Source organism: Typopeltis vanoorti, chromosome 20 (assembly GCF_054136105.1).
Source record: "Typopeltis vanoorti isolate ZY-2024b chromosome 20, IOZ_Tvanoo_1.0, whole genome shotgun sequence".
Taxonomy (NCBI): domain Eukaryota; kingdom Metazoa; phylum Arthropoda; class Arachnida; order Uropygi; family Thelyphonidae; genus Typopeltis; species Typopeltis vanoorti.
In genome coordinates this window covers 77,063,969-77,085,878 of record NC_143568.1, presented here as the reverse complement: position 1 = coordinate 77,085,878, position 21,910 = coordinate 77,063,969, and the positions used below count along the sequence as shown (strand labels likewise).

General features: G+C 34.7%; 1 protein-coding gene across 2 annotated transcripts in view; it reads right to left on the bottom strand.

The window, feature by feature from the left end:
- The window catches only part of LOC150095583 (rho family-interacting cell polarization regulator 2-like), a 327,613-nt gene extending 306,085 nt beyond the window's left edge, over nt 1–21,528 (bottom strand). For both annotated transcript variants that reach the window (XM_090410002.1, XM_090410003.1), the window contains exon 1: nt 21,294–21,528. The gene's annotated coding sequence lies outside the window, so the exon portion shown is untranslated. The remainder of the gene's footprint in view (nt 1–21,293) is intronic.
- Between the last annotated feature and the right edge of the window lie 382 nt (nt 21,529–21,910).

Genomic DNA, 21,910 nt, shown 5'->3' with positions numbered 1-21,910 from the left:
AGAATGCCAACAAGTCAGATGGCAAGCAAACCACATGATTAAAATAATCTATCACATATAGATATTTACAAACATCCATGGTAAAATGGAATCTGAATATTTAGACCACTTTCTAGTTTATAAATCCTTAGAATGTTCTAAACTGCAACCCAACCACACACACACACACATATACATTCCTCAATTACATGGATTATGCAAATGTTTCCATTTCATTTGTATTCTAATTAGTTTTGAGTACCATTTTTAAATTTTAATAATGAATTTACAGTAAAATTTAATCATGAGAAGCAATACTAAATCAAAGGTTGTGCACTGGCAAGAGGTCAGAAGGAAAAAAATTTGTGACACTGAAATAGAGAACAAGTCTTTAAAATGCAGTTTTTGCTGTGTTCATACATTTATAATGGGACAATTAGGACAATACATGATCTCTCATGCTATGCAGATCATGTGTCAACCTGAATTTATTTGGTAAAATAAAAAAATCCACACCTGCATATTTGTTAAATCTTACATCATCAGATCGTCACTTATTGAGAAATTCTGAGACAGCAAAAAGTGCTGTGTCTGAATTATTATTTTATTTTTTTACTACGAAGGCCTAAAGACACTATTATAAACATGAATTTGAACTACATGAAGACAGTATAACAGTAGCACAGAAAGAAATTATGCTTATTAAACTTTGAATGCAACATTAGCCATTCTGGTTGGCCTTGGTCAGCATATCTACTCTCCATCCAAAAGGCTTCAGGTTCAAATCCTGCCGTGGGCATGGATGTTTGCAATTGACTGTGAAAATACTAGTAGTGGAGGCAGAGAATTGCAGAGTAGGTGCCCTCCCCTCCATGAGTCTTTGGACTCCTTGGAGGTGTCACGTAATAATAATCATCTACACAGAAATGTAGTTGTTTACTTTATAAAAATAAATGAGAAAAATAAATGCATATGAAACTGTCAAAATTAACACAAGCAGACTGACTCATCTAGAAGAAGACTTCCTACTAGAGTCTTTGATTTCCTTAACTAATTTTTGTCTAACATGAGCAAATTTCTTACATTTCATATCCTTTTGATACTGTTAAAAACATTCAAATTTGATGCAATAATGTGAAGAGTGGTCCTCTGTTTTTGAAATCAATAAATTTGTTTAATGAATTTAGCTGTATAATAGGCTGTATTAAAAAGGCACTTCAGGTGTTTGAACATTTTAAAATCCATCTTTCTTTGGAAGTCAGCTATAGATGTAATTTCCAGCTAAGTTTGTCAGAGAATTTTTTAATTTTTTTGTGAAAATTGAATGTCTCACGAACCCTAAATGTTTCCACTTTGAAAAGTCCTTGAAAATCGTGTAATAATCTATTTAAAAAAAAAAAAAAAGTGGTGCAAAAATTAGCGCACAGTACTTATAAGGCTTTAAGTACGAGTTATGCTGAGGTTGCAAGTTCAAACCTCACCTGGGGAAAGTTTTTTTTTTTTTTTTTGCCGGACTGGTTGGCTGAGTGGTTAGCATATCCACTCTCCAGCCAAAGACTGCAGGTTCAAATCCCACTGTGGGCATGGATGTTTGTGACTGTCTGTGAAAATAATAGTGGTGGCGGGCAGTAGATGGCATTGGTATAGATGATGAAGGTAGCTGTGGTTTTGCTGTAGTTTTGGTGGATTGAGTGGTGGTGGTGTTGGTAGTGATGGGAAGTTGTAGAGTAGGTGCCCTCCCTCAATGAGTCTTTGGACTCCTTGGAGGTGTCACATAATAATAACCTAGAGTTTCTGTCAGCAGCCCCAGGATGTTGTTAATCCATTATACATTGTCACCATAGCATAACCACTTGAATTCCTTGAGGGATTTGTCTTGGAAAGAAAGTCTTTACTGTTTTACTTTACTCTTCTGAGTTAGTCAATCTCTGGCACAGCCAAGCAGTTTTTTCCCCTCCCAGAAACTAGGGTTTGTCATCCTGTAAACTAAAGAAAATTGGCTGTTGAACCCACACTATTTTCAGACATGAAAAATATTGTGTTTTTAGATGATGACATAACAGACCTTTTTACTCTGTTTTAATACTTTCTAGTCTCTTATTTTCACCTTCAGTTTTATGCCACTTCAGAAAACTAAAAATGTAGTTCGCATTTCCTTTCATTTACTGCCATAATGAAGGGTGAATTTATATCCATAAAAATAATTCAATACAAAAAAAAATAATAATAATAATAATAAAATTTAAGAAAACAACAGAAATAGCCAGCACTAGCAATGATGGAGCCTAACCAACTTTCACGATGTCATGTCAGTAATGAGATCCTATTCTCTGACTCATCTTTGCAAGATAATTGTGTTTCTTAAATAACTGCATTAAAAAGCCTTTTTGTCATGTAAAATGTTCAGTTATATAATTTAAAAAAAAAATCACCTAACGCCTTTTTATTCCCATATACCGGGAGTAGGCAACTAAGCTAATTCATGTTATGAAAATAAGCTTATGCCAATACTACATTACAACTGCATACCTACTTAAGAGTAAAGAGGGTGTTGGTAGAATAAGAATATAAATTTGTCATATTCTGTATTGAAGTTGGCAGTGAAAGAAATTAAAATCAGTCTTATTAAATCAAAGTTTTTTTTTACTAATATTTCTGATTTGTATAAGAATGGTGAAGGCTTGCAAGTTATGCAAAATAAAATATTTTGAGAATACTTGAGTGTTTATTTCAAAATTAATTTCCAGGCATGGAGTAGACTTAAGTTTATTACATTGGACAAGATAAATAGTGCCACCTGTTGTTGAAGATTGCAATCACTTTCAGAAAAAGTAACTAACTTATTAAATTAATTACATAACATATCATTTCTGGTTGAAAAACTTATTTATTAAATTCATTGGAGGCCACTCATGATCAAATAACTTAATAATTACTAAAATAAAGAGTCAAAAGGCTTCAGTTCGGCAATGCAAAATTATATAAGCAAAGTGGATATTAGATCCAGCATTATTTCAAAGCCAAATGTAGGAACTATCAAAGTTGATCAGAGAGCTTGAAGGAATACATTCCTGTATCCTGAATTGCCTTAGTGTGGACTACTTAAAAGACATAGGCGCTGCCCAAGTGTCTATATATCTGCCTTTTATTAGTCCATTTTGATAAGGTTTCACTGGACTGACAGCTGTTTTGAACTGGTTGGTTCTCTTCATGAATGAGATGTTTTAAAATGAAAAAGAAAAGAAATCTGTGTAGCTCAGTAGAAGTGGCATTTTCACTCTATAGTGTTTGACCGCACGAAGAAAGACTTGGTAGTTCAAATTTAGTCACTGACTAGAAGAAATTTTTCTAAGCCTTTTTTTGACTGGTTCCCGAGTTAGTCGATCTCTGGCACAGGCAAACGTTTCTTTCTCCTGGAAACGTTTCTTGTCCCGTAAACCCAAGAAAATTGGCCGTTGAACCCACACTATTTTCAGACATGAAAAATATTGTGTTAGGGACCACAAGATGGCAGTACTTGCTAGCTGCCTTCTTCACTGCATACCAATTAATAAGTGATAGCCTTGAGACAGGTATCTCTGATTGGCTACCAGTGGAGATTGAACTGCCCACTCAGTCTCCAAAAGTTAGGGCTAAAACAGCCTTGCCTATTCCCTATACGGGAACAAAAAAAAAACGGCGTTAGCTGATTTTTGAAGAAATGTGTAAATTATGCAAAGAAAATATAAAAATATTTCGAGCAATCAGAACAAGGCTGGAAATTTAGTAACAACTTGTCTCTGACAACTGGCATGTGGGTTTCTGGTTGTAGCACAGTGGACTAAGTTTACTTCTTTTTTCTTCTTCTATTTATATATGTGTGGCCATAATTAAAGAGGAGGTGTTCAGAGCCCTGTAGTGAAAAAAGTATTGGACGAAATTCAATCAAACTTGGTGTAAGAACACTCTGGAACATGGGATTTTTATTTACAGAAGATAAAAAAAAGTACAAAATTCTGACACCAGGGGACATTTGGCACTATAAGCACATGGTTTGGGACACAACAACTTAATTTTCATGTTTGTATACCTTACGGGTGTGGTTTAATATGTCCTCCTTTCAGATGTTCTAAGAACTGCATTCTGTGAATGATATTTTCTATAGCAGAACACAGCAGATCTGCAATGATTTGCCTCACATGCTGCATTATTCTGTTTTTGAAGGTTGCTAAATCAGGAACATGTCCTTCATACACCACTCGTTTCAGATGGCCCCACAACCAAAATTCACAGGGGTTGAGATCAGGCAAACAAGGTGGCAATGCTGTGGAAAATGCACGACTAATCACTCTGTGTTCCGTGAAGAGTTTTCATAAAATTCTCTGTACTGGCAATTGAATGTGAGATGATGCTCCATCCTGCATGAATGTGGTAGAGTAAAGGCATCTTTCGCTGCTGCAGTTGCACAACACTTCCCGATACCTAACAGCAGAGATATCCTGTCTTGTCAAAGTTCTTCAAAAAAGTATGGACTGATAATAAATGATGTGGTTTTACTGCTGTGGCTTTACACTCGCAACCACATTGTGAGTGTAAAGGGGGTCTGATGGAACACAAGAGTTATTTGCAGTCTTACAGCAATTGTGTGAGGTAACACTACTATTCTGATAAAAAATATGCCTTGTCACTCGAAAAGATCGTCCATGGCCATACATCACCCACCTCCATTTGAGCTAAGAACATCAAGGCAAACTGCAGTCAAGTTTCTGCATCACCATGAAGTGAAGCTTGGGTATGAGAGATCTTATAGGGAAAAAATCTCAGTATTTGATGCAGGATTTTCCACAAGTATGGCATGTCCAATTGCCTTAATATTACCCAAGTACTGCTGGACCCTTGTGCATTGTTCATTCGTGTTTCACGATGCCAGTTGCAACTTCGTTAAGTTGTTGAGGAATAATCTGTTTGCACCCTCATCATGGCCTCACTGCTAAAGATTCACTATTTTCAAATTGTAACATCAATTTTCTAAGATTTGTTATCGTCATTGGACCTTTTCTCCTATCTTTCAAATGGCAGAATTCTCAAAGTGCGACATTAGTGTTACTGCATTGTTGATAGTAAAGCTTGACTATAGTTCGCCCACCGATTAGAGATCCCTCGACACTTCTGCGCATGTCCGAAAAAGGAGAATCCATTCCGATAATAGGGTAATCAATGAGTCTTTTGGGATGAGTTTGTTTATTATTACAGGTTGGAAAATTTAGCTTTTCTTTTATGAACATTGCAGTTTTAAAGTTAACTATTTTGTTTGTATAACAGTTTGAAAAATGTACGTAGAGTATTAACAAAATTAAAAAAGGTATAACATAAAACAAAAATTTAACTAAATTTATTTTTAAGAAAATTTTCTATAAAATAAAAATAATTATACAGAAAACCAGAAATTTCTTCAAATGAACTTAGATATTCTAAACTTACAGTTGAGACAACTGAGACACTTTAATGTCCTAAATCGATTAATTATTTATGACTTGTTGTGACTCTTTTAACAAACCCATGCAAAAAAAATGTTGGAAAAAAATACCATTATGAAATCCTTTTAATCTTCAGAGTCATCTGAATCGCCATCACTTTCACTTAAACTGATCACTAAAGGTTCGCATAATTCTTCGATAATTCCATCTCTGTCCCAATATATATTTTCCAATGAGGTGACATGAGAGCAATATTTTCCCCAGTTTTGAACTGTAATACTTTCAATCGCTTGTTCTGAAAGCTTAAAAAGTTTCGACATGTCAATATCTCCAGTTACGTTACGATGGCAAATGAAACTTTTCACTTCTGCCCAAACATACTCAATAGCATTAATATCGCAATGATATTGTGGTTACCTCAAAGCTAGAAATCCATGCTCTTTGAGCATCGTGTCGAATTTAAATAGTTTAGTTGTAAGCGAATTTCTTTTGACCAAATTAAGCAATTCAATTTTTCGCATATCTGGGGAATGAGAAATATTATTTGCAGAGAGCCAATCCATAAGAACTTGCTTCTTATTAGACCAATTTGGAACTTTGTTTACTAGAATAGAGTGTTATCAATTATAACAACAGCATTTTTAGGAAGGTTTGGAATCAGTTTTTCTTCTGCCCACTTTTCGAAGATCGTAGAATTCATTTGCCCTTGGTAATCTCCAATAGTTGAATTGGCTTTGTATAGTAAGTTTGAATTCGGTAAAAAACCCATTTCTCCACCCGCACACAAAATTATTATTAGCCGCAAGGCATTTCCGGTTTGTAGCACTCCACATTCTTCTTTAGACTGCCAACATTTTCCATAAGTTAAATTACTATCAATCCAAGTTTCATCTAGATACACACCTCTCTGAAACGTCTTATTGCTCTCAATACTGCGTTCTAGATAAAACAATGTCACTTTGCTCCATGATAAGTTTCCTTTTATTCTAGGACTTTTTAAAACAAAATCCGATTTCATGAAGTATTTTACTTAAAGTTTCTCTTTTCCAAGGAAAATTAATTTTTTTATTTAAGCACAGGAATCAATTTCCGAATAGTTGGCACTCTTTTCTCGACCACGTAAAATTCGTGAATAGTCCTCCTATAATGTCTACGTCAAAATCTTCAAAGCTATGGTTTCAATGGTTTTCTTTCTCTGGCGCTTTTTTTTTTTTTTAGGAGATTTAAATTTTGGCTTACCTTCACCTTTTGATTCCCTACGAATTCTTTTAACAGTCGACCCCGATATGCCCGCAATTGCACTTGCACGTTTTATGACTTGAGAAAGGGGAACAAAGAGACGATTCTTTTTCGCAGAATGTCAGCACATTATTCAATATTCTTTTGCAAGAGCTACTGAAACGTTTAGCAACAGAATACTAAACAATTCGTACATCCTTCATTTCTTTCTAGGCTTCAGCATGAATTGACTATTCTTGGCAAAATGCCAAGGAGAGACCTACAAACAGTGGACGAACTATAGCAATACACATTCCAGTAAGGTGAGATCTATAGCACTTCAGTCTTATCAGAATGACGAGAATCTGTTTTGGTCTTTCTTATATATCCACCAACTTGTCAGTAGGAACAGTGAGATTATGCAAATATCATGTACTTATAGCAACAAATGTCCTCTGGTGGCAGAATTTTGTACTATTTTTTCTGTAAATGAAAACCCCGTGTTTCAGAGTTTACTTACATCAAGTCTGATTGAATTTTGTCCAATATTTTGTTGTTACAGGGCTCTGAACTCCTCCTCTTTAACACGTTCATTGCCAATCACGCGATATCGTGCGATGCGAGCCCTCACCAAACAGCCGATCACGCGTTATCGCGAGGACGTCGCTAACTAAATAAAAAAATTTGGCCACCACATGAAATTCCAATTTTCAGCTTGGCAATGAAAGTGTTAATTATGGCCACCATTATATATATACTAGTGGCCAAAATTGTGGAAACCTTTTGGAAAAAGTGTATTTTTAAGGTTTGATGGCTCATAACACCATTTTTTTTTTGGTGCAATACCATAAAATTATATATCAATGGAAAGATAATTTAATCAAGAATGTAATGCAACAAAGTTTGTTCAATTATCTATATTCTATGAAAAGTTATAGCCAAATAACCAAGAAAAAAAAGCACAACTTGCTTAGGTTGATATGAAGTAATAATAACTAATATTTAAGGAATTGACAGCGTATACTGGAAATATAGATTAAATAAACTTTAATATACACTTTCCGATATTTCGGCGAACGTTACGTTGCCATCTTCTTGGGAACTTACTAAAAAGACACGTGCACACAAGTACTAATACAACAAATGAGACTGAGGCTAGGACGCTAGCGTTTTCCTAAAGTCCTGATGGTGCCCCCTGGCGGGCTATATTGGTAGTTCTTGGCCTTTGGGCTGAAGTTCTTTTGATAAAAGTTTCCCAAATTTGGGGCAGTTTCATTCATCCAAATTTGTTGAGGTTTGGCATGTTCCTAAGGGCCGAGGTTGATTCCATGAATCAGCCACGGCCGAGGCTGATTCCATTTCATGGAATCATGAAATGGAATCAGCCCCCCCCCCCTATGTAGCTGTGGTAAGTACTTGTGGTAAATAAACTGGCCCAGCATTTAGCTAAGTCGCTTGCCCCTCTTACTGGCAACTCCTCTACTTTTGTAAAAAATTCAATCCATTTCAAAACATTGGTTAAAAATCTAATCCTAAAAAATTCAGACATAATGGTTAGTTTCGATGTCACCTCCCTATTTACCAATGTACTACTTATAGACACTCTTGATTTAATCAAGTCTAAATTTCCCACAGATATTTTTGAATTATTTCAATTTACCATGAATGCAGGTTACTTTACATGGGAGGGGAAATTCTACAAACAGATTAATGGTACTGCTATGGGTTCCGCCCTCTCTCCCCCGTTAGCAAATTTTTACATGGAACACTCTGAAAACAAAGTACTTACCACAGCTACATACAAGCCACAAGTGTGGTTGCGCTATGTAGATGATGTATTTGCCATCTGGCCCCATGGAAATGGGGCCAGATGGCAAATACAAAACAGCCAACACCCCAAAATTCACTTCACAGTAGAAAAAGAATCAAATAACTGTTTACCATTTCTTGACACATTAGTCACCCGCCTTTCAGATGGATCACTATCTTTTTCTATTTACAGAAAGCCTACACACACAGGAAGATACCTACATAAACAATCACATCATCATCCAGTCCAACAGTACGGCATTTTAAAAACACTTACACACAGAGCCAGAGCCATTTGTTCTAACGATACAGCTCTGACCACTGAACTCCAGTACCTGCGCCATACGTTCTTAGCCAACGGCTACAATCCCTACAAAATAGATAAAATACTACATAGGCCCATTACTCTGCCCTCCCCTAATACACAAGAATACAACATGACCATTTCTATTCCCTATATCAGAGGTACATCGGAAAAGATAGCCAAAGTATTGTTGAAACATGGCCTTCGCACCACCTTCAAACCTCATGTCAAGCTGGCAACTCTGATCCGCTCGCCAAAGGATAAACTTCACCCTTTAGCACACCCAGGAGTGTATGAAGTTCCATGTGACTTGGCCTATTATGGGCAAACAGGAAGATCAGTGAACATCTGCATGGAAGAACATGAAAGATACATTCGCTACTATTACTATGGCAAGTCGGGACTGGCAGACCACGCTTTGGACATGCCTTCACACAGGATTGGATGGAGGAAAACAAATGTGCTATTTAGGAGTCGTTATAGATTTGAAAGATTATTTTTTGAGTCAGCAATGGCTTTGAAGAATTCTCCCAACCTTAACAAATATGGTTGCATTAATTTGCCAAAAATTTGGGAGACGGTTATCCTAAGAAAAACTCCTGGATAACTGCTTTTTTTTTTTTTCCCGTTAGAGGGCGCCAAAAATAGGACTTTAGATCTTTTGTCTTTTTGTCTTTTGCAATTATATTGTTTCACTCACTCACTGTCGCGTTTACATGTGTGTTGTGCTCTGATGATGCTGATTTGAAAATCAGCGAAATATTAGCGTTAATAAAACATCTTTGTTGATAAAAGTGTTTGTGGTGTTGTTAATACCGTGAAAAATAAGTCATGAATAACCATCAATGCCTAAGCTTATCTGTTAGATTACGAATGTTAAATTAAGAACTGTATTCTAAAGAACTCTGTGGACAGTCTCTATTTAGAAAGTTAACCTCCTTTGAGAGTAAGAAGAATTGTTTGGAAGAGATCTTTTGTAATTTTGTATGTGATAGGATTAACTTGATGCAATAAGAATAGTAGAATTTAGTATCTCAGTAACATTAGAATGTTTGTTAGTTTTCTCTTGCAAGTAATACTACTGAAAGGTATTTAGCTTAACTTCATATCATTTGCTATCTATCCCAATATGCAGTTACTGTGTTTAGCATGCTTTATAAGATTTAATTAATTTAGAAAGTGTTAACCTCTTAATTCGAGTTTTATTTAATATCGAACATAATTGAGCGTATGAATTTTGTATTGTGTTTTAGATATTCCAATAAACATGTCATATTTACCTGAACCTGAGTCATGCCTGATTACGATTTCAACTTACCACTTATAAAAATAGAACCTATTTTGGCAGGAAGGATTTAGAGAGTGAGTATAATAATAGATTTAGGTCACGACTGCAATAATCTATATCTATACAGCAGTTTAAGTAAGATACTGTGTAAGTAATCCTCAGACTCTAGTATTGTCCCCCTGAGCAAGGATCTTTTCTGCTATAGGATATTGGCTGGCGCAGCAAAATATAAATTTGCCAGTATCCGAAGAGAAAACAATCTTAGATATAAGAATAAGATTAAAGTAAGTGAATAAAGAGAATAAATCACAAAAGATAAATATTTAACAATGGCGCAGCCGGTAGGAGTTTGATTGTATAAGGTTTTAGGTAAGAAAGGATAGATTTAAGTAAATAACTAATTAAGCATAAATCATATAGAAACATCGATATAACAGCGGTCATGTTGAGTACTAATAAGAAACAAATCATTGTAGATAAAACTTCATTACATAATCTTTACGCTATTATATTCTATAAATCTGTAACTTTTATAATGTTAGACATATTAAAGTTTAAAACTGCACTAAGAATTATGGGACACCTTGTACTTGTATTTTTATTTATTCTTATGTAGTCCAGAAACCCTGCTCTAGAGAACAAACAGACCTTTCTTAAGCCACTTCAGGCCTCCAATAACTGGAACAGTGGTAGTGTCACACAAGGATGAAAACCATCCACCATCTAAAGATATCACAGATCTATGTCCAGGATATGAAACTGACGGCTTGCTGGTTGGAGAGCAGACATGCTAACCATGTTTGATGCTATTATTATTATTATTTTAGTGTAATGGCTAATATCTCCAATATTGAAAAAAATGTGTAAAATTCGATGCAGCGAAAATTTTCAAGGCTCTTTGCATCGACTTTTAAAGAGGTCACATCTAGAAAGCTTACAAAAATAACTTTATTTGTTACTGTAAATATAATACTAAAAGCCTATGTATAAAACCCAAAGGGAATTAGCTTGCTCACATGTACAAACAAATAATGTCTAAATGTTAAAGCCCCAAGGACAATGCCTTTGCAATTGGAATATTATTTGATGTTAGTGCTCTGATTGAAGTGTAAGAGAGCTCCTTTGTTTACAAACTCAGTCTAAGACCACCTTCAAAGTCAGAGGTAAAAGGGGTGGTGTGAATCAAACATAGTTCCACAGTCCGGTAAAACGGATTAAAGATGCACTTAAGGGGAGAAAGAGAAGTCGGCGATAAAGAAAGGTCAAGAGAATCAAGTGGAAATGTATGGGGTCTCAATCCTTAATCCAGGGTTCCATGGAAGGATGAATATAAGGCATGGATCTTCAACCATCGAAATCAACATTTTTCGGCCAGGACACACGGAGATCAGAAGGAGGTAAAGAGGAGAAGGGAGTCGATCCACAGCAAGTTGTCCAAATCAAATGACATTGTGACGGATGGTTACCAGAAGCGATTAGCCACGGAGGGAGCAGCTGTGCTGGACCAAAATGCTATGCTGCTCAGACGAATCTGCATATGCTCTGATCATTGAACTCCTTCGCCCGAGTTTCAAGACGTCAGGAAATTACATTCCAGACCCCGCCAATTATTCTAAATGAGACACCGGTGCTCCAAGAACCTCTAAGAAAAAAATCCAAAACCCGAGACAGAGAAGAAACTAAGGACTCTGAGACAAACGGTGAAGAAGTGCACTAAAGGGATAAAGAACTCATGCGAGTTATTTGTTACATATTAATTTTTTTATGTGATGTAAGAGAACTATCTTAATGGACTGCTAAGTTTATAGTGCTAAGATAGAGTTATAAGTCTGAGAGTAAATTGATACAAGTTAGTAGTTGGAATTTGAAGTGTATATATCAAAGCACAATAACTTCCCAAGAAGTAATTAAGCTAGAAGTTTTAAATATCGATAACAGAGATATCTAAAGCTTTCTGCTGCATAATTGCAGGAAATTATCATAGAGGTTTTGTTCTATAATAGTTAGCTTAAACTAGGTGTTATGGATTTTGTTGCAGTGATTTTTGTAAGATGTTGCATAATTGCAGGAATTTGTTATAGAAGTGTTGTCATATAGCGCAGTGCTTCCCAAACTTATGGATGTAAAGTCACCCTTGGAAAAATTAAAATATTTCACAACCCCCATAGAAAAAAAAAAAATCGTAATACAGATATATTATTATAATATTTATATTATTTATATTCAATACAAAACATACCCAGCTAATAATGCAAAAATCAAATGCAAATATTACATTTTTAGCATCTTACATACACAATTGACATGGCACACTTAGTCTTAAAACATTTTAAATTTGTTTTCATTATTTCGCAGCCCCTCTTAACAAAACTAACAGCCCCCAAGGTGGCTGCGGCCCACACTTTGGGAAGCACTGATATCGAGCATAGCTTAAACTAAAGTTACAAGAAGCAATTTCCCTATTGTATGAGTTGTATATTCAATCTTAGTATTTAATAAACATGCGTGTCATTTATATTCAAGGAGTACCACCTGATCTTTAATATGCAATGCACTGTTTTCAAATAAACTCGATCCTGTAAGCGGGGAGTTAAATGATAGCTAAGATAAGGAGCGCATAAAAGCCACAACTGTAAAATTAATTAAGAGAGGATTTGTGTTAGAGACCTAGTGGAAGTACTATTATTTCTTATACCACGACAGGACCACTGGTGGCGTAGTCGTTAACGAAAACAAATTTCTAGTGCTCTCGGTTATAAGAATATAAATTACGGAAGGTAGAGTAAGAGACAACAGGAAGATTTGAATTAATACAGTATAAGAAAAGGAATTAGATATAGAAAAGGAATAATATAGAATGCAGAATGATATAAAGAAATAGAATAATCACACATTTGTATTTGCACAGAAATCAACAAACACTTAACATGCAGAAAGAGAGAGAGAGAGAGAGAGAAAAAAAAATTACACCACCGCAACACCACCACAAAATATTACAAATGTATACTGTACTTACAAATTAACAGACTGAAGAATGGAGCCCAGTTTCTGAGTAATGACAAAATACTATTAATGGCATGAATACTGCAAAAAAAATTTATGCAAACGGAAGACACAATGTAAAGGTTAAATTGACAGATTAACTCACACTGGGGGAAAAAATTACACTATTATCAGTAGATTTTCTGGTCATGTTTGTAATCATTTCTCAATGCACATAAGAAAAGAGATAAAAAAAGTATGATAACAGTTAAAATTAAATGTTGCAATATGTAGCATTAATTATGGGAGAAGAGCTTCATCTATGAACTATTAGAGTTTAAGGAAACAAGAAATGATAATCAAAAAATAAATGACTTGAAAAAAAATTAGGAATATTGCTTAGGACAACCACCCAGGAAAAACTTCCTAGTCATTTTTGTTAAAATGACTATGTACTTTTTTTTTTTTTTTTTTTTTTTTTGTTTCCCTGAATTTTCTAATAAATGGAGTTATTTTTTGTTTGTGACTCAATGGTGATCAGAAGTGTAATAACAGAACCGGCGCTAGGGTCTTTGGCGCCCGCATGCAATTTCTATCTAAGTGCTCCTGTAACGATCTGGGTGTGTATAGTTTACGATAATAAAAATTTAATTATTTGAAATTTCTTAAATAAATTTTGACAGAACAGCCACACGTTGGTTCGCTAAATGTAACGAACCGGGGGTGTTGACCAGACAGGATAATCGTTAAAAACCCAAATATTCAAAAAATTCTTAAAAGTTAAAGCAAATTTTGACAAAGCTACTTCATTTTAATCGTTGAATATAATGAAACAGGAATTATAGCCTTCTCACCGACCCGAATCGCTAACAAAATTAAAATGAATTTTAATTAAAGTTAAAATTTATTTGAACTAAAGTTTAAAAAATTCTTTCATTTTACAAGTTAGTAAATTCTTAGTAACCTGTAAAAATTTTTTAATAATTTTTTATAAGTGGAACTATCTTTTAGGAAAATAAAAGAAACTCAAGATAGATGAGAAAATAAGAAAATAATTCAGAAATAATTAGAACATTTAATATAATGTATTTAAAAAATAATATCTTTACAGAATAAAAGAAAATAAATTAAATTACATAAATATACTTGAAATTTTTTAAATTAAAATTTTAGGATTTATGATTTCATATTCACAAAATTAGAAATAATGGTCTTAACGTCTAATTCCGCACATATATCATTTTCAATACTATTAACACCAAACTAACAAGCCTTTTTTGTGACATACTTGTTCTTAAGTAGGTTTTAATCAATTTCAACTTGGAAAAGGAACATTCATCGCTCGCTACACTAACAGGTAAGGTTAATAGTATTCTTAAAGCAATTGAAAAGTTAGGGAAAGATAAATTATTGGACACAATAAAATTAAGAATATCAAAAGGGTTTTGAATATTTAAATTATCCTTTCGAAAAATATCCCGGAAAGTACATAACTCGTCATATAGTTCTATTGCATTTACGTCTTTATTGTCGCCGTCCATCAAGAGAATCTCTAAATCGTCACAATTTTTTCGTAAATCTTCGTTATTAATTTGTAGTAATCTATACAATAAATTGAAATTATCATAATATGTTTTCAGTTGTTCAAAACGTTCTATTAACGAACACATTGCAATGTCTAGAAGTGTATAAAACACATTCACTCTAAATTTATCTTCCGGCAATTGTGGCGTTTTGTCATGATGCTTGTAGTCATATTGTCGTGTCTATTTTTGTCATTGAACTTCCCTACCAGTTTTAAACTCTTGTTCTCTATCCACCTCTTCACTCAGTTCTTTTGCCGTTTTTAGAACTTCTTTAAAATTTTTATCTGATCGATACTCCTGTAAGAATATTTTTTTTTAAGTTTTCGATAGATTGTAAAGCAAGTGTAATGTTCATATTTTTGTCTTGAAAGTTTATTTGTCACTTGGTTAGAGTATAATAAATTTAGTTTAATCCTTTATCCAAGTGTGAGCAAACAAAGTTTGCGCCTGAAAGTATCTTCAGGACTGGGGGTAAGGTGGTACAACACTGGGAAACTCGTAGCAAAGGTGAACCAAGTTAACTCCTATAGGTAAAGATGACCTCAATAAAGGTCGAAACTAGTCTGGGTGTGGCCCTTCCCTTAATGCATAACATTAGACATATCCGCAAGGAGATGTGTTTTGCATTATGGGAGATACTGAGATAGGAGTGTTGGTAGCTTGCTCCACCTCTGCAAGGAGTGCCCTAGTGTTGTACCACCTTACCCCAGTCCTGAAGTTACTTTCAGGCGCAAACTTTGTTTGCTCACACTTGGATAAAGGATTAAACTAAATTTATTATACTCTAACTAAGTGAAAAATAAACTTTCTACATCTTTCTCTAAATCCAGAGTAATTTATTAAAAAAGGGTGGCACACCATTTGGCAACTCCTATAGGTAGAGATGACATGCTAATGCTTCTGCCTGGTATCTCCACTTTGACGGCATTACCAATAGAATAATAAAGCTACTCCCACGGAAAGCCATAATTCATCTAGTTAATATTACCAATTCCATTTTAAGATTCCAATACTTTCCCTCTGATTGGAAAATCGCGGACATTATACCTCTGAAAAAACCTGGTAATAACCCACAACTTCCCCAAAGCTACAGGCCCATCAGTCTTCTTTCCTGTCTTGACAGAGTAATAGAAAAGGTCATCCTATCAAGATTACAATCAGCAGTGGACCAACAGAAAATAATCCCAAATGAGCAATTTGGGTTTTGCAAAGCTCACAACACGGTGCAACAAATTCACCGACTAACAGAACATATCACTCATTAATTTAACTGGCACCTTCATACTGCTGCTGTATTTTTGGATGTTGCCAAGACCTTTGATAAGGTCTGGCATCAAGGCCTTATCTTCAAACTAATTGAAAACAATATTCCAATTAAACTAGTGAAACTCATATATTCATATATCAATGAAAGATACATGCAAGTAAAACTCAACGAATTGTTTCTAGAAGGCACAAAATCCTGGCGGGAGTACCTCAAGGTTCTCTTCTGGCCCCAATACTTTTCACAACTTACATGGCAGATATTCCTCTCAACCCAAAAACAACTACTACGGCTCTTTATGCCGACGACACCGCTATTCTAGCTAGATCGCTCAGCCCACACCTAGCTATCACTAGACTCCAAGGAAGTATCAATGAGCTAGCAAACTGGTTCACCAACTGGAGAATTCAAGTAAACTCCCTCAAAAGCTCAGCCATGATGTTTTCAAGAAGAAAGATCCGCAACAAAGAAGACATCCTGCTCTCTGGTCAAAAGATCCCATGGCAATCAGAGACCAAATATCTTGGGGTATTGATGGATAAGAAACTCCTTTTCAACAAACACATCAATCTCATTTGCTCCAAATCTTCCAAAGTCATAGCTCAGCTCTACCCATTGATCAACCGCAAGAGCAAATTGAACCTACATAATAAATTGCTTCTTTACCGGATGGTAATACAACCAGTCATTACCTACTCCTCACCAGCATGGAGTCACACTTCAAGATCAAACATTTCAAAATTACAGAGAATCCAAAACAAATGCCTTAGGATGATCCTGGATGCACCGTGGTTCATCAGAAATTCACCGAGAAACCGGCACTCCATACATCTCCTCCCTTCTTCGTGATCTTGCAGAAAAATTCTTCGTGAAGTCAAGTTCACATTCAAACCCACTAATCATGCAAGCTGTCAATTACAATGAGACTGATTACTACAAACACAAAAGACCGAAGGCTATTCTTCTCTCAACCGATCAATGAAAAGCATTTGTGCTTCACCCATCCTGTCAGTAATGTCAATGGTCAAAATGGTATCTCCACTTGCGCCTGGCTCCCACTGAAGAGACCTCAATAAAGGTCGAAACTAGTCTGGGTTGTGGCCCTTCCCTTAATGCATAACATTAGACATATCCGCAAGATGTGCTTTGCATTATGGGAGATACTGAGATAGGAGTGCTGGTAGCTTGCTCCACCTTTGCAAGGAGTGCCCTGGTGTTGTACCACCTTACCCCAGTCCTGAAGATACTTTCAGGCGCAAACTTTGTTTGCTCACACTTGGATAAAGAATTAAACTAAATTTATTATATTTTTGTCTTGAAGCATTTTACTCACAGGTTTATTCTGTTAAGTAAATCATGCCAAATTATAAGAGAGCAAATACATTTGTAGTCCTTTATAATGTTTGCAGCACATAATGTTTGCTTCATGCTGAGTTTCTTTATTAAAATTTTCATTATTTAAAATTTCAAAAAGTGCATCGTAAATTTCTCCTAACTGATATTGTAGAGGGCAGATTGCATTAATTTTACTTTCCTATCGCGTTTCTAATGGCTGTTTTGATGTTAATTTTTTTATGAACTTTAAAAGGATTACCAAACGTTTGTAAGAGAATGAAAAGAAATTTTATATTTCTTGAATAATTGCAAAGAAACTAATTGTATCCGCATTCACTTTGACTGCATCGTTAATGATTAAATTTAGAATATGAGCAGCACATGGCATGTAAATAGCTCGAGGATTTTTGTTCAAAAGGAAATTTTGGAGCCCATATTTTTTCCCCTTTCGTATTTGCCGCATTGTCATACCCTTGACCTAGCATGTCTTCAATGGGGATGTTCCATTTTTCCAGTTGTTCCATTATTGTTGCACATAAACCACGTCCGTTCGAATCTGATATATCTATAAAACCTAAAACGTTTTCCCTGATCTTGACAATTCCATTGTCACAGGAAACAAAGCGAATAATAATGGTCATTTGTTCTGTTTTACTTGCATCAGGTGTGCAGTCTAAAATTATGGAATAATATTTAGATTTTTGAATTAATAATAAAATTGTATCCCTGATTGCGTTACTTAAAGTTTCCAATATTTCATTTTGTCTTTCTTTACTCAAATAGTATACTCTATTGTTTTCGATGTAGGGCCCTTTCAACATGATTTTTCTATAACGGGATCAAACTTCGCAAACAATTCGACTAATTTTAAAAAATTGCCGTTATTCCTTTCATATAATTTATCAGATGATCCGCGAAAAGCTAACTTTGGCTACCAAGGAATTTTATAATTTCAATCAAGCATTCTAAAACACTCATCCAATGTTTCTTTTCCATTTCATACATGCTTTGAGCATGTATGAAATATCAAAAACTACTATTGATCTGGCAATCAATAGTAGTTTTGATTATTAAATTTTTATCAAGTTCCTTCCATTTTAAGAAATTTTTAATGCGAGTTAAACTAGTCTCATGTCTATGCAAAGTTGTACTTACATTTCTCCAATCGTTATAACCTTCTACAAGACTACTTGATTCAGTAGGTGCGGAAAGTTTGCAACAAAAGCAAAAAACAGAATTTAGAGTTTCGGAATAAATGAGCCATGTTCTTGGCACGAGCTCCCCGTTTTCCATTTTTCTATTATAATACCTGTTGCCAAATTTACAACCATATGTATCTCTGGGATATATTATATTTTTCTTTTGAACAGGTCCCATTTCAATTAAAACAACTTGTAATTTTTCATCAATATTTCCCCATTCACCTGGATCTTCTAAATTTACAGAGACTAACAATGAGTTAGTTTCGTGGTCAACTACAACTAAATCTTCTCCTAACTGTTTTTTTCACTTAAATCATGTGTCTTGTTATCTTGTTCCATAGTTGTAATAGTACTTTCATGCAAACTGGATGATGTGCATGGTTCTTCAACTCTGATTTCTGATGTATCGAGTTGGTTACAATCTGCATCAGAATATTTTAATATGTTAACAAATTTATTAAGGGCCCCAGTTTGTTTTTTAATAACTGCTTCTTTCGCAGCATGACGTTTACGATTTTGTGCACCGGATAACTTTTTTTTAATTTTTGATTCCATTTCTATTTTATACCCACAAGAAATTATTACACAACATGACACAGAGACGAAATAATAGTCCGCACTGCACTGCTGTCAGTAGCCTACTGAGAAGTGTACCATGACTGGCTAACTAGCAACAAATGTTTTGTACGAAAATTCGTTTCTGCACATTAAAACCGTTCACCGTTTCACTTTAGATAGACTGCAGTACACACAACATTCTGCAAGCAAGTTTAGCCTGCTCTCGCTGCAAAATTGTTACAAAACATCCGGCTGATTAAAGAGGCGGCAATATTCAATTTTTTTTTTTATTCAGTGTATCCAGCCTTATTTATTTTAATACTGATCATTCTAAGAATTTTTTGTTTTTATGATAAAAATATTGTTTCTTAAAAATGAACTTATGAACCGTGCCCCGGCAGCGCCGCCCACTTCGTAGCGGTGCCAGTATGCCCGCTTCCGCCGGCCCTGGGTAATAATATACAGGTATTTCTCTCTCTCTCTCTCACATTTGACAGAAAATATACTATTTTTATTAGTATTACATGATATTTCCAAAGATTCATAATGAAAGGGCATTCCACATAACACTACTTAATCTTCCATCTACACAGAATACACAATCCAACTATACACAGTGTCATTTACCATTAATAGTAGATGCCTATAAATTGTGTGCGTGTATACTAGATCTGATTTGCCCGTATGTGGGACAAAAAAAACCTGTTTCTGGAAGAAAAACCCTGCTACATCTGTACCAAATTGACTAACTGACTTTCATTTGAAAAAGCCCATATCAAGATTCCTCTCCTTACAATAAGAATCAAACTCAAGTCTTTTCCAATTGCACTATGGGGGCTTGCTCTATCTATAATGATTCAATCATCATCATCAGAGATATCAGTGTGATTTCTTCATAGGAAAGTGCAACAACAAATCATAATTTTGCCAAGGAAATTCTTTCTCACTGCCTCTGTTCAACCCTAAAACTGGAAAAAAAGTCATTAGAGATGTAATTAAACAAAAGGTGAATGGAAATGAATATTAAAGGATTCTACTGTCTTGTGGTGTCATAGATATTAAATCTAATTTAATTAAGAAAGCAAGCCTGTTGGTCTTTTCATAATTTAACTAAAAAAAAAAAAAACAGACTAAATATAAGTGCACTTCAATGTTCAACAGTTTGGAACCAGGTTGTTGATACTTATATCTTAGATCACATTAGTAATTTTAAATATCTAGGAGTGAACATTAACAAAATAATATAATGAAATAATGATATGCATCAAGACAGAGGACAGAACTGAGAATGGCAATCATGGATATTTTGTAATCATACAACTCCTAATATCCAGAATATTATCAAATAAATACAAATATAAACTCAGTTTAATTTATCTAAGCCAATATTAATCTGTAGTTGTAAACTACAAAAGGGAGATGATAGAAAACTTATTACATTTGAAACAAAAGCTTACTGAGAAATATTTTTGGAGACATCCTACAATCAAAATACTGTACTGTACTGTATGAATAAAAACATCAAGAGGAACTACAAAAACCATTCCAAAGACTTAACATTGCCATTGATAAGGAAGAGAACTCAGTGGTTTGGCAATGTTTGGAAAGCAGATGACAGGTGATCAGATGAGTCCTTGCAAATAAAACTAACTAGAAAAGACCCTGAACAAGATGGATGGATGTGGTCATCCAAGACCTAAGACAACTGGATGAGTACTTCACACCAGTTGCAGTGATGGAGACAGATGGAGAAACTTATGATAGCAGCAAATGATCACTTAAGCTGCTGAAGAAGATATACATATGGTTTAATGGCAATAGATAAAATTACTTGGGGAAAAAAATAATTAATTTTTCAAGAAAACAGAATACCTCCTCCCCCACACCCTTTGTTTTGTGAGTACTCAGTTTCCTTACTGGAATAAAAATATTTCCTGTGATGTTTGTCATTGGCATATCCTTACCAATCATCCACTAAAAAGTGATTAACTAAAGCAGTGATTTTTTTTACTACGTCATTAAGTTTCATTTATTCATTTTTACGCATGCAGTTAATATTTCCTTTCAATTTATGGGCAATATAAACAAATAGTCATTTACATTGTGTATATGTGTGTGATACACAGTTTCGCTACACTTTTGCAGTGCATGTGCATGATTCTTATTAACCAAGCAATCAATAATTTTCTTGCGTCAAGGTGTCGCACCTGTGCAAGAAATTAATTAAAAGAGAATCTACACAAACCTTAATTTCACAATACACAGTGACATTTATCATGAGTTTTCCTATCCTAACTCTTAAACACACTTACCTGATGTAAACAATTTTGTCACATAAGATGACTCATAACTACACCACTGCTGAGATAATCCCAGATATTTACAGTAATTTATTCCTATGATTTCAGAATCAACTTGTATTTCATTAATTATCCTATGCTGAGCAGCGTAACACAAATGTTCATACTTCACATTTTATTTTTTAAAAACATGATGCTTTGCTACCTACACAACCATGCAACATATCACCCGCCATGGACATTTCCGCTGTTTTAAATAACACAGAGCCCTCTAGGAATATTTAACAATACTAAGCGCCAGTTAAATGTACTGTATTATTGTGAAGTGCAATTAAAATGATAAATGACTGATATATAGTTAGGTAGGGCTAAAAACGGCCTCGCCTATTCCCTGTATATATACGGGAATAAAAAGGTGTTAGCTGAATTTTTTATATTCAATTTTCAAAAAATTGTGTAAGCTAATTATTTCAAAAGCTATAAAAACACTAATATAAATTACTGTATGTGTCTTTGAAATCGATCACGCAAGGAGAAAGATGCCAACAGTGATAACCATGATTTTGTGCTTTGTTGAGAATTTATTGGATCAATCAGAGTTTTCGTTAGTTCCAATTAAATATGTATTC